Source organism: Lepus europaeus, chromosome 22, assembly GCF_033115175.1.
Source record: "Lepus europaeus isolate LE1 chromosome 22, mLepTim1.pri, whole genome shotgun sequence".
Classification (NCBI taxonomy): domain Eukaryota; kingdom Metazoa; phylum Chordata; class Mammalia; order Lagomorpha; family Leporidae; genus Lepus; species Lepus europaeus.
In genome coordinates, this window is record NC_084848.1 from 24,667,438 (window position 1) to 24,681,727 (window position 14,290).

Below are 14,290 nucleotides of genomic sequence, written 5' to 3' on the forward strand. Positions count from 1 at the left end.
AGGAGGCTGCCCCGCCCGCTCCTCGCCCTTCTCAGGGGTCTGCACCCCCTGCCCCTCCCCTGCCCGCTGAGGCCAAGGAGGCTGCAGATGGCTGTGAGGCCCCTGGGATGCATGGGGGTGGCCCCGCAGAAGGGGCTGTGGGACCCCTCTGGGGTCTGCAAGCCACACCGGCCTCCTGGGCGTGCGGGGGTGCTCCGATGAGCCTGGTGAATTGTGGTCAACTTGGGCTCCTCAGCCATATCAGGCGGGGCGGGGCTTCCTGCCATAGCCCCACCCCCACCCCGCCAGCAGTGAGCAAGCTGAGACCCAGTCAGAGTTTCCATGTCGGTCTTGTCCTTGTCACAAAGTGCTCATTGTAAGGAGAAAGGGACAGGAGCACGGAGCACAAGGCACGGAGAGCAGCTACTGTTAGCCACAGAATACTGTGAGTTTTCGGGAAGTCATACCTCTGTATTTTATTTATTTATTTTTAAAGATTTATTTATTTTTTAAATCTTATTTGAAAGGTGAAGTTACAGAGGCAGAGAGAGAGAGGTCTTCCATCCGCTGGTTCACTCCCCAAAGGCTACAAGGCCGGTGCTGCGCTGATCCAAAGCCAGGAGCCAGGAGCTTCTTCCGGGTCTCCCACGCAGGGTGCAGGGGCCCAAGGACTTGGGTCATCTTCTACTGCTTTCCTAGGCCACAGCAGAGAGCTGGATTGGAAGGGGAGCAGCCAGGACTTGAACCGGCAGCCATATGGGATGCTGGCATTGCAGGCGATAGCTTTACCTGCTAGGCCACTGTGCCGGCCCCTGTATTTTATTTTTAAACCATGCACCTGCACCTGCTCTACCTCCAACCCCAACTACATGCCTTGAACATTTTTCTAGGTTGTTAAATTTCTACCAAAGAATGTCAGTGGCCGCTCAGGTTTCCACAATCAAACCACTGCTGCTTTAACCGTTGATCGAGGGACGCCGTGTGCTCTACTCTCGCCCTTGTCTGGGTCCTGGCTGCACCGCTTGATAGCTGGGTGATAATGGAAAAGTCACTTCCTCTTGCTCAGCCTTGGCTTGCTCATGTCTTGAGCCCTCTGTCATTTCCCAGTGCCCTTGGGTCTGGCTTTGAAGATCTCTGAGCTGGCCGTGTGACGCAGCGCCTGGCACAGTGCCGGGGACACGTCCTCCAAAACTTTTCCCCGAAGTGACTCTGGGTCACTTCCTTAGCTGCGTGTTCTCTGGTGTGGTGAGGGGTTCCCTGTTCACCATGGCCCCGGGGCTCTTCCTGTGAGCGTCATTCTCAGTGTGTAAGTCCCCACGCGGGAGCCAGAGCTTGTGTGGGACTCCAGCCTGGAAGTGGCACCCAATGGCCATCTCAGGTCACACCTCCAGGGGCACAGCTTTTGGGAATTCCCATGATGCACATTTCCTGAGCTGGCCTGCCCACCCCTTCCGACGCGAACATGGGGTCTGCAGGGCGGCGTGCCCCGACTCTGACCTCCAGAGAGGTCCCTGCCCCCACCCCCGCCTGACGGTGGCTGTGGCCCAGGGGCTCACATACTCACCACAGGCCATTCTCTCTGGGGCTGTCCCCGTGGGAAGGGCTGACGGTGGCTGTCTAGACCAGCTCCGGAAGCCTGGATTCCCCAGCCAGGCCTGCGCTCTGTCTGGGCCCTGGCGTGACTCCTCACAGTACCCACTTCTGCAAAAGGGAACGCCCAGGCCCTCGCCTCTGATTGCAAAAGAGGCCTCTCAGCTGACTACTTCCAGCACCCTGCGGGCAAACCCTAAATAACTCCATGTGGAAAAGGCGTGATAGGTCCGTGTGCATACACACACGTGTGCGTTTCCTCGCCAGCCCTCCCACGCGCTCGCTCACTCTCCAGCACGCCCACCCGTACATGCATACGCACGCAACCAGCCTGGGTGTGGGCCAGACCCAGCTGATGTGACTTGGCCGGGTCTGAGGTTCTGAGAAGGAAGAGGCGGGCCATGGCTTCAGAGGCCGCAGGCGCCAACCCACAGCCTTCTCCTGCTAGCTCTGTAGGCCACTCCCAATTTTCTGCACTCCTTGAGGGGTGAGGGAGAAGAGCCCACACTGCACACAAGGAATGGGACAGAGACCTGCAGCCCGAGCCGCCCCGTCCATCTGATTGTCCCAGGCGCAGGGCTCTGAGTGGGGACAGAGACCCTGACTTCATCGTTACGTGCGTTGAGTGTAGCAAGTGGGGAGAGGCGTGGGCGGCTCCTGGGCGGGAAGACCCCAGGGTGGGAAGCAGCACTGGGGATGGGCCTTGAAGTGGCCGGAGGATCTCATCAGAAATGACAGGACCGGCACAGGTGTTGGGTGCACTGCTGAGGTGCCCCTGGGAGGCCCCCTGGGGAGCACTGATGGCTTCAGTCCCCTCTGAGCTGGGCCCGTGGGCGCTCTGCTGCTGTTTTGGGAGCACCCACTGGTGAGGCGGAGGCCAAGGCCGTGACCTCCCAGCTGGCTGGACGCAGAGCGGTGGGGTGACCTTGGCTAGCTCAGTCTTATCACTCATTCTTTGCTGGCTCCCGTGCTCCTGGGCGCTCCCGGAACACAGCGGGGGCTCAGCGGTGGCGCGTGGGTGGGCAGCTCCCTGTGCCCGGGATTGCTCCTCTCTGCCACATGCGTTTGCTCTTGAGGGCCACCAGCGAGTGAGGGCCCCTGTCCCTGTCACCAACAGGGCAAGGATGTCGCCACTGCCTTCCCAGGGCTTCTGACTCCCTGGGCACAGCACAGCGGCGCTCAGCCTGGGGTGATTCTGACCCTCAAGAATGTGTGGCAATGTCTGGAGACATAGTTGTGGTTTTAAAAATATGTATTTATTTATTTGAGCGAGAGAGGAAGGGAGGGAGGGAGAGAGAGGAGTCGCTCCTCCGGCAGCTTGCTTACCTCCCAAATGTCTGCAATAGCCGGGGCTGGGCCAGGTCAAAGCCAGGAGCCTGGAACTCCATGCAGGTCTCTCCGTGGGTGGCAGGGGCCCAAGCACTCGGGCCATCTTCTGCGGCCTTCCCGGGTACATTAGCAGGGAGCTGGATCAGAAGTGGACTGTCCCTCTGACAATGGGCAGGCAGCGGCTTAACCCACCGCGCCACAACGCTGGCCCCAGGCGACAGTTTGTTGCCACACATGGAGAGAGTGCTACTGGCCTCTAGTGGGGAAAGGCCACACACGCCGCTCAGCATCCTGCAAAGCACAGGCAGTTCAGCCGGCCTGAGTGGACGTGGGGCTGTGGCAGCGCGTCCGTGCTGGCTGTCATCGTTGCTGTCCCTCTAACAGTGTCTGTCCCCATCTCCGACAAGAGATTTCCCCCGCGCTGTGGGCCGGAACACCGGTTGTGAAATCAGAGCAGAGACGGGCATGGACAGCCTGAGCTCGGTGATCCTGACTCAGGCCTTTGAAAGACTGATGCGTTTATTTGAAAGGCAGAGTTAGAGAGCGAGTGAGCGAGCAAGGGATCTTCCACCAGATGCTTCATTCCCCAAGTGGCCATAACAGCAGGGCTGGGCCAGGCTGAAGCCTGGAGCCTGGATCTCCACACAGCAGCTAACCCTCGATGCCACACCACCACCGCCCTGTCCCTTACCCCCACCCCCACAAGGACTGCTCTTAGGAGTCAAGTTCACGAGCTTAGGGTTGACCAGGGCTCAGGAACTGCACTCCCACTCCTCCTGCCCCTCCCCCATTACTCCCCCCCTTCTTTCTTTCTTAAGACTTTATTTATTTGAGAGGTAGGGGTACAGATAGAGAGAGGGAGAGACAGAGAGAAAGATCTTCCATCTGCTGGTTCACTCCCCAAATGGCCACAGTGGCCTATCTGAAACCCGGAGCCAGGAGCTTCCTCCGGGTCTCCCACGTGGGTGCAGGGGCCCAAGGACTTGGGCATCTTCTACTGTTTCTCAGGCCATAGCAGGGAGCTGGATCAGAAATGTAGCAGCTGGGACTCGAACCAGTGCCTATTTGGGATGCTGGTGCTGCAGGCGGCGGCTTTACCAGCTAAGCCAGAGCACCAGCCGCTGAACTGCACTTCTGACTCGGTGTCTCACAGGCCAGGGAGGTCAGTGGCCAAGGTCCTGGGCCTCCGAACATGTAGAATAGGCCCTTCTGTGGGACTCTCATGAGGGATGTCTTGTAGGTAAAGGGCCACTCTCTGCCACCTGGTTGAGCCCTCCGCTTCTGTCCGGCCACGGGATCCTGGCGTCTCCAGCTGCTGCTCCCCGGTGACCAATCCCTGGCACATGCCAGTGCGTTGCTCCGCTCCTGCCCCCACCTGGCAGCCCACTTTCATCCGGGGCTTTCTGCAAGGGGAACAGGGGTCATACACCCATCCTCCGTGAGTGAGCAAGGCGTTACCGTATTTGGTTTGGGAGCGCACCATGTACAGCCTGTGCTGTGCCAGCTCCGTCTGGCTCGAGCTTGTTCGTTCCAGGCTTTTTAGGACTTCTCTGGTTATGAGTGACAGAAATCAACTCGGGCTGGGCTAAGCAAAACAGGAAATCTGCTGGACAGACCCCCGGGCCATCTCAGGAATCCGGAGCAGAGCTGTGCTGGGCTTAGGGACAGGCACGGTGGGTGGGGGTGCAGGGTGTCTCCCCTCCCTCCACTTGCTGTCTCTCTCCCTCTTTCTCTCCCCTCCGTCAGCCCTAGTTTCTAGGATTCACAGAACGTAGGAGTGAAAACAGCAGTAGCTGGGTTGCCATGGCCTTCTTCAAGGGAGCAACCAGCCTGGGCTAGAACCTCTTGCTTGATGAAAAATTCCTAGGGAGGGACTTTGCTGGAGGAATGCAAACAAAACAGCAGGTATCCATGGTTACATTTATATTGGCGGCTGAGAGGGGCTGCTGAAAGGGAGCTTGTCAAAGACGCTTGCATAAAATTCCTGTTTTGGGAGATGAGCTGTGAACAGCTGGGCTGGGTAGAAATGAAACCAGAGAGACCCAATAGCAGCACAAGTGTAGGACAAGGGCCTGGCTTGGTTCTTGCCAACCTCAGCCACGTGTAGGAGAAAGTCCTTGTGACGGTGTGCCTATGGGTTGCCAGTGTACCCCTCAAGGGGCCACGTATTGGAAGCTCGGTGCCCAGAGTGTGGTGTTGGCAGGTACTGCTGGGACCCTTAAGAGGTGGAGTCTAGGGGAGGTTGGTACTGGCCCCACCCAGTGTCTGGCTTCCTGTCAGGCTGTGTCATCTCTCTGTGGCACCTGCGCTTCTGCCACAGTGATGCCACTGCCAGGAGGCCTTCAACACAGCCGGGCAGCAGCCAGCGCCACGCCCTTGAGCCTCCAGAAGTGTGAGCCGCACAGGCTTGCTTCCTTACAGCGGAGCGCCCAGCTCCCGTGCGTGACAGCCACACTACCGTGGCTGCCGGCCACGAGGGACTCAGAGACTCAGAGCCACGGATGGAAACTACAGCTGGGCCACCTCCGGACAGGGTCGTGGATGGAGCGCCCTGCAGGTGCCAGCCCAGGTGCGCTCAGGGGGAGGAGCTGAGCTTTGAAAGACCGAGGAGCCACCGGCTGGTGGAGAGGAAGGAGCTGGCCGTCCCCGGGGCCCTGGTGACAGCAACGAGGCACCCTTGCCAGGACTCCTCCCTCCCCCATTTCCCCAGGCTCCTCCCTCTGTCAGTTTCCTGTGGCTGCTGTGTTAAATGGCCATGAACTTAGTGACTCAGATAATACCGCCTTACTCTCCAGGTCAGAAATCCAAAACAAGTCCAACGGGGAGACTCCACTTCCTCGCCCTTTCCGGCTTCCAGAAGCCGCTGCCACCCCTTGGCTTGGGGCTGTCCCCATCCGTCGTCTAGGGGCCACCGGTTGGCCGGCCAGAGCCGCCTCCTCCTTCCTGCTGGAGGCCAAGCCGCTGTCCTGACGTGGGCTGCCGGACCATGGGCAATGGGGAGCCGCTTCAAATGTCCTCATTGAGCACAGGAGCACCCAGGAGCTGCAAGAGCTCACGGACGACCCCCCAAGTCCCACGTGGGTGAGGAGGAGGTGAGGTGGTGCTCAGAGCTGGGGACCCCGCAGGGCCAGGCGCAGCCCCCACGGACTTTGCCGGCAAGGCCCTGGGCTTCCTCCACGCTCACCTTCCCGTTGGCCTTCAGCCATGACACCATTGTTTGCTTTGAGATGTGTCCACATTTAAACACAAGCTAGCCTACCTTCCAGAAGGCCCGGTGGCACAGTCTGACAGCCGTGGCCGATTCGTCCCGTGCCCTCTCTGCCAAAGTCCCACTTCCTTGGAGATTCGCCACTGTTGCTTCCTGCGTGGAGCTGGAGTCTGCGGGTGGAGCTGCCACGTTGCCGCGGAGAGGCAATCTGCAGGACAAAGGCTGTCTGCGCAGGCTGGACAGCAGGACCAGTGTAGTGGCACAGCCGGCTGAGCCGCCGCCTGCCTCACTGGCATCCCACGATGGGGCGCCGGTTTGAGTCCTGCGGCTCTGCTCCCGATCTGGCTCCCTGCTAATGTGCTTGGATGCAGGTCTCCGCGTGGGAGACCCGGATGAGGGGTTACCCCAGCTCTGACCTGCCCGGCCCCCGCCTGCTAATAGTAGGGGAGGGAAATGTGTTTCAGGTCCTGGCGGAGCCACTGCAGTCTGGCTTCTGCTTCGTGCAGCTGCACGGTCTCTCTGTGAGCAGGAAGGAGAGTGGCCGCTTTCCCTGAACACAGGAAGGCTCATCTCTCTAGAAGTGGGTATGGACTCTGCAGGGCAGACCTAGGGCCTGTGCAAGGTGCTGGCAACCAGTGGTGCAGTCAGATGGAGGAAGACATTGTAGCTGTGCCCTGGTTCCTGGCCGGATGAGAGAGGGCACAGGCAGTCAGGGAGAGCTGACGCAGAGCCTTGAGGGCCCCGCGTGGAGCTGGCTGAAGACTTCAGTGCTGGCTGAACCAGCCAATGCCCCACTTCCTTAAAAATACTTATATTCATTTTATTTGAAAGAGAGAAAGAGACAGACAGACACAGAGAGACACAGAGACCTCCATCTGCTGGTTCACTCCCCAGATGTCTACAGCAACCAGGGTTGAACCATGTAGAAGCCAAGAGACTGGAACTCCATCCAGGTCTCCCATGTGGGAGGCAGGGACCATCCTCCGCTGCTTCCCAGGGCACACAGTAGCAGGACGCTGGATTGGAAGCGGAGCTGGGCCTCCAACACAGGCCCTCTGATGTGGGGTGTGGGTGTCCCTCTGTGCAGGTCCCCCCAAGTTCATCATGCGGTCTCCAGGGAGAAGCAGCATCCAAGCGTCTCCCAGTAATAAAACCCCCAAAAGGGAATTCCTTGGTTCACGTAGCTAAAACATTTCAGGATCGTTTTCAGGCACGGCGGGATCCGGGTGCACAGATGATGATGTCAGGAGCCTCTTTCCTCCCATCTCTCTGCGCTGCTTTCCCTGAGTAGGGCTCCTTCTCAGATAGGTTTCCCCTGCCAGCAGACACAAGACTACCAGCGCTTCAGGTTTGCATCACAGCAGCATGGCAGAGAGAGGACACGTGTCCCCGGTGTTCAGTACAGATCCCCAGGAGGGCTGCCACTGGTCCAGCCAGGTCCATGCTCACTTTGACCCATCGTGGAGGTCAAGGACAGGCAGTGCTGTCACCATGAGGCCTAGGTCACGTGTGTTCCCCACGGAGCCCTTTGTGACTTGGAGCCCTCCACTGGGGCGGACAGACACGCAGTACTGCAGCCCAGGTACTGCCAGAGGCCAAGTCGATGGAAGAAGCGGTCAGTGGGAGCAGCCAGGCTCCGGGCAGCTGGCACACTGGCCTGACAACGGGGGCCCAAGTCGCTATGTCCCGCAGCTTGGCTACGCCAGCTCCCAGCCCGAAGCGGTCTCTCTGGGTCCTCCAGCAGCCAAGGACTTCTGGGGCTGCAGGTCGGGGCTCAGGCCGCCAGTGTTCCCCTGGGAACTGACCTGGAAGGAAGGGCCCCATCATGGTCGAATGATGTCTTCCCCGAATGCATGTCCGCCTGGAACAGCAAGCTCTTTGCAGATGTAATTAGTTAAGGCTCTTGAGGGACAATCATCCTAGATGGGAGATTAGTGTACCTCGAAGAGGAGAGGCGGGGCAGGCACTGGGTGCAGAGGTTAAGTTGCTTGGCGCTCTCACACCCCACACCAGGGAGTGCCTGGTTCATCTGTTAGCTCCTCTGCGTCCGGTCCAGCCTCCTGCTGATGCACACCCTGGGAGGCAGCAGGTGAGGGCTCGAGTGCTTGGGCGCCTTCCACCTACATGGGAGACCTGGATGGAGTTCCAGGCTTCAGTCTGACCCAGCCCTACTGGATGCTCTCTCTCTCTCTCTTTCTACCTTTCAAATGAATGACAATGAATAAACAGAAAATCAAAGAAGAGGAGGGAACACAGAGACAGAGCCGGGCAAAGGCCGCAAGCCGATGGCGGCAGGATTTGAGCGAAGAGCACCAGCAGCCCCAGGAGGCTGGGAGAGGCAGGGAAGGATTCTCCCAAGAGTGTGGCCCTGTGGTGTAGCGGGTAAAGCCGCTGCTGGCATCCCATATGGGCACTGGTTCAAGTCTGGGCTGCTCCAATTCCGATCCAGCTCTTTGCTATGGCCTGCGAAGGCAGTGGAAGATGGCTCAAGTCCATGGGCCCCTGAACCCACGTGGGAGACCCGGATAAAGCTCCTGGCTCCTGGCTTCAGATTGGCATAGCTCCAGCCATTGCGGCCATCTGGGAATGACCCATCAGATGGAGGACCTCTCTCTCTCTCTCTAGCCCCCCACCCCGTCTCTCTTTAACTCTGCCTTTCAAATAGAGAAGTAAATCTAAAATAAATAAATAACTTTTAAAAGGGCGTGGCCCTGCCAGCTCCCCAGCCTGGCCTCCTGGGCTGGGATGGAGACCCGTCTGTTGATTAGAGCCCTTGGGGATGGCAGCCCCGGCAGCAGGTGCTGGGAGTCGCGTCCTCTGGGTGTCTGTGGGCTCTCCCTGCTGCTAACTTCCTGGGTGGCTTCCGGCGACCACTTCCCCTCTGAGCACAGCCCACAGGTCCCAAATGTGGCGAGTGGGGAGCCACCAGCTCCACAGGGAGGCAGTGGGGTTGGGGAAACCTTTAGGAAATACAGATTCCGCCGGCGCCGCGGCTCACTAGGTTAATCCTCCGCCTTGCGGCACCGGCACACCGGGTTCTAGTCCCGGTCGGGGCACCGGATTCTGTCCCGGTTGCCCCTCTTCCAGGCCAGCTCTCTGCTGTGGCCAAGGAGTGCAGTGGAGGATGGCCCAAGTGCTTGGGTCCTGCACCCCATGGGAGACCAGGAGAAGCACCTGGCTCCTGCCTTCGGATCAGCGCAGTGCACCGGCTGCAGCGCGCCAACCGCGGCGGCCATTGGAGGGTGAACCAACGGCAAGGAAGACCTTTCTCTCTGTCTCTCTCTCACTGTCCACTCTGCCTGTCAAAAAAAAAAAAAAAAAAAAAAAAAAAAAGAAAGAAAGAAAGAGAGAAAGAAAGAAATACAGATTCCTAGGCCCCCCGGCATGCACCCCTGGCTGCCGGGCTGTGTTTGGTCGCTGCACCCTGGGAGGGAGGGCAGGTTTCTGGCAAAGCCGGAGTCAGCCTAGCTGAGAGCTGACGCAGCTGGCAGCAAGATCCTTTCAAACAAAGGCGGCTGGGGCAGAAGGGGTGTCGGGTGGTGGAACTGAGGCAGAGCTGCATGGGGAGGGGGGATCTTGGAGCTGCGGTCGGCTTTGGAGGCGGGTGGGGGCCACTCTCTCTGCAGAGGGAACCCTGGGCCCGGGTGGGCACAGCAAAAAAAAAAAAAAAAACAAACAAAAAACAAAACAAAACAAAACAAAACTTTGTGTTTCGCTGTTCCCTGTAGGTTTTGGATTTTCTACCTTGTACATGTATGACTCAGGGAAAAAAGGGATAATTTTTCAAACAAAAAGCCAAAAGTCCTGATGTTTAGAAATAAAAATGGAAAAAAAGAGAAAGGACTTCCTCTGCCTCTCTCTCCCTGTCTACTGGCTGCGGACCCCTGGGCAGACCCCTGGCTGGATCTCTCTGCTATGCCTCAGCCTCCTGCAGCAGCCGGCCCCAAAGTCCACGGGAGGGGTCCCCATACTCAAAGAGGGACAGCGCAGGGGAGCACCCGGGCAGGTCCAAGCCGAATCTCACAGCGCAACACCTTGCGCGCATCTGTCCAAGCCGAATCTCACAGCGCAACACCTTGCGTGCGTCTGTCGTTGTTTTTAAGAAGTAGGTAAATGGCCAACAGAACAGAGGGGACAGAAAGTCCTGTGGGCTCCAGGGGAGGAGCCAGGGCCATGATCTTGGCGACAGGGAGGGCTCACGGCCTGCTCAGACGGGACAGCTGACCAGGGCTGGACACGTGGCTGGGCTGCAGGGCTGGGAGCATTTGCACCGTCTCCCCAAGTGGCACATTTTAATGTAAAAAGTTGAGAAGTTTGCTAAGACAAAGACAAAAAGACATCTGGAGCTGAGCTTCTCCAATTCTGTGTGGCCAAGGGCCAATTGCCTTCTAATTTCTAACCGATTATAGGCGGCCGCTCTCACAGACTACAAAAGAATTGCTGGAAGAACGAAAGGCAAGAGAGACATGCAAAACACAAGCCCATTTTTTTTTCTGTTGGATGGAATGGACACGAAATCGCGCTGTCTGATGGCCAAAAGCGTGTGGAAACGTTCCTGCTGTTTGTGAACTTTCCTTACTCGGGACCCGCAGCTGTCCGTGAGCAGCGCTGCCCCTCGGTCGGCCTCCCAGAACCAACAGGTGAAGCACCCAGGGGAGGTGGCCAAGGTTGCCCCCAGCCCCTCCTCTCCCACCTGTGCCCCGGCCCACCCCCGGGCTTGCACCCCGTGTGGGTTTTTCTGCTGGGAGGGGCTCCTGGGTGGCAGGCAGGCAGGTGGCTGACGCACCACACCGCCACCACGCAGGCGTCGGGGATGCGTCTGACCCACGGGGGTTTGCAGGACAAGCTGAGTCCTGCATGGGGAGCTCAGGGTAGAGGAAGCAGCTGCCTCAGGTTCCCCTCTGCTCCCCCCAGCCATCTGCTTCTGCCCGAATGTGCTGACCCCTTTCCTCAAATGAACTTCCTGCTGGTGGCCAGACCACCTTACTTGGCAGGCTTTGATAGAATCTGGGGCGGAGAGGCCAGTGTTGTACCTGAGCAGGTTAAGCCAGTTCAAGTCCCTGCTGCTCCAGCTCTCTGCTCATGCACCTGGGAGGGCCGCGGAGGATGGCCCAAGCGCTGGGGCTCCTGATACCCATGTGGGAGAACCAGATGGAGTTCTAGGCTCCTGGCATTGGCCTGGCCCAGCCCTGGCCATTGTGGCCATTTGAGGAGTGAACCAGGGGATGGAAGCTGTCTGTGTGTGTGTGTATGTGTGTGTGTCACTCTGCCTTTCAAACAAATAAAATAAATCTCAAAAAATAAATGATTTCAAGGTGAGCACTGCCTCGGTTTGGATGTGTCTGAGTGTGACCCCCAGGAGTCTGCGGGCTGGAAGCTTGGTACCCCAGGGGGGTGTTAAGGGGTGGGTGTTAATGCAAGGTAATTAGGTCGTAGGAGGCCATGGCCTGTGACTTTCTCCTGGGACCCCAGTTGGTTCCCTAGGGAGGGAGCTAGACTGGCCTGGCCCTCTCTCTGCTTCCTGCCTGGCCTGGGGCTCTCTCCCTGCTGCAGGACTGCCACTGAGCTGCCGCCCTCGGGGAGCTAGATGAGCCCCTTCTCACTGCCAGTTTCCCAGCCGCAGGCCTTTGGTGCAGCAGGGTCACGTGAAGAAGCCTGGCGGGGGACTTGGGCCAGGGCCTCTTCTGACCCCCCCGGCTGCCTGTCCAAGCGGGCTTCTCCATGGAACGACCCGGCCTGCGCAGTGCTGTGGCAGCTGGTGGTGGTGCTGTGCTCATACCTGGCATGTGAGCCTCCTGGGACAGCCCTTTCTGATCTATGCCTGCCACCCACATGGGAGACCTCGGTGGAGCTCCTGGCTCCTGACTTCAGCCTGGCCCAGAATTGTCTGTTGTGGCCATTTGGGGAGTGACCCAGCAGATGGAAGATTTCTCTCTCCCTCCCTTCTTCTCTGTCAGTCTGCCTTTCAAACAAACAAACAAGTCTTTATAAAACCATTCATAAATTTTAAATGGTGCGCCATCTGAGCGGCCGTCCAGCTCTGTCCTCCTAGGAGAGTGCCCGCTTGTCCGGCACTTGCCTGCTGGGCACACGACCGCCCGGCGATCACTTGGTAGCCCTGCTTTTCTGATGCCATTTCTGTGCTCGGCTTCCCAAGGCCACGTGACTCACCCCTCCCATCTGCCATGCAGGTGCTGAGTCGTCTCATCACCACAGGAGGAAGTGGGGACAGCACAATAAGATCTTTTTAAAAGAGATTTATTTATTTGTTTGAAAGGCAGAGTTACAGAGAGGCAGAGAGAGAGAGAGAAAGAGAGAGAGAGAGAGAGAGAGAGAGAGAGAGAGAGAAAGGTCTTCCATCCACTGGTTCACTCCCTAGATGGCCGCAATGGCCGGAGTTGCACTGATCCAAAGCCGGGAGCCAGGAGCTTCCTCTGGGTCTCCCACGCAGGTACAGGGGTCCAAGCACCTGGGCCATCCTCTACTGCTTTCCCAGGCTATAGCAGAGAAGTGGAGCAGCCGGGACTCGAACCAGCGCCCATATGGGATGCCGGCACTGCAGGCGGTGGGGGTGGGGCGGTGGAGATCCACGGGCCAGGGGTGCGGCTCGCAGAGTTGCTCTCCAGGGCGAGCAGACTGGGCTGCGCTGGGTTCTCAGTCCCCTTGCAGAGGCCCTGGGACCGTCTTGCTCTCACAGGGAGGAGGGACAGGCGCGTGCTCTGTGACTGCTGCAGGTTTAGCAGCGTGCAGGGGCGGTGTTTTAGATCCAGGCTCCTCCTGAAGTTCAGCGGAAGTCGGAAGGCAGCTGGACCCAGCCCTTCGCATCACGCACCTGCGCTCCCAGCACGGGGAGGCCCAAGGGCAGGGCCCCCGCTGGGGCCAGGGACACAAGGCCATGCTCCAGGGCTCCTCAGCTTGTGTTAGGGGCGGGCAGTCGCCAAGCGCTCCTGCAGCCCCGCCTGACCGGCAGCAAAGCCTGAGCTCCCAGTAGCCCGGGGTGGGGGGTGGGGGGCTCTCTGTCTGCCCATTAGCGTTTTGCCCAGCAGCGCTGGGCTCTGACTCAGAGCTGTGCAGTGCTCCGTCCAGGAGGCTGGGGGCAGAGGCCCGGCCTGTGGGTTGTTGTGGCCTCCCCGGATACTTCAGGGCCTCAGTTTCCCTGTCTGTGAAATGGGAGGATGCCTGGAAGGACATCCGCGACAGAGAAGCAGCTGTAGCAAGTCTCTGGGGCTCCAGGAACTGCAGGGCCGGGCAGAGAGCGCAGGGCGGAGGTGGCGGCTCCGTGTTGTAGCTGGGAGCTTCGTCCACCCTCTGGCCCCTTGTCCCAGTGCGCAGGAGCAAGGCTGCCTGTTCCCCTCATCCCTGCCTTCTCCGTCACTCTGGGCTTCACTGGGGGGGGGGGGGGGGGGGGAGGCGCTGGCCACACAGCTCCTGCAGGGATGCCCACTGCTCCGGGCCTTGGAACATTTGCATTTCAATGGCCGGGATTAGCAACCCGGGCCCTGGGAGAAGCTGGGGAAGGAGTCTCTGGTGGCCCAGTTCTCAGCCTCCGGGACGGAAGGGGGGGGTGCTGAGCCCGGCCCTGCCCGCTGCTGGCTCCCGCATGGCCAGGTTCTGGTGGCCGGCCTCCGAGGGCCCGTCGCTGGGGCTACGGCTCCATGGCCCCACCCCAACACGCACAGGGTGGGGTCCGCTCTCCACAGTCTTCTGAGGAGCCTGGACCTTTCCCAGCCCCGGCCCGGGGCTCCGGGGCCTGCTCCGTTCCCGGAACCGCCTGACCCCGGACCAGCTGTGCGTGCCAGGGGAGGCCGCAGGAGCAGCTGGCCGGCATCTGGGTTCAGGGAAGCCAGAGTCTGGCTGGCCCAGGGCTGGCTCAGCTGGGAGGGGCCAGGCAGCGCCCGGGAGGAATTTCTGAAGTAGGGACTGGCCGGAGCCCAGGGGCCAGCGCGGGCCTGGCTGGCACTGCTGGCTGAGGCCCAGAAGAGCCTTCCTGCTGGCTCCGAGCCTCCAAGGCCACCTTGCAGCCCGAGGGGCTCATTCACTTGATGACCAGCGACCCCCACACCCAGGGCTGCCCAGGACCCCCGGTGAGGGGCGCAGGCCCTCGCGCACCTGCCCTTCTCCCTGCCAGTGGTCTCCTTAGGGTCTGCTCCCTTCTGGAACAGTACAGCCCACGTGGCCAATGGC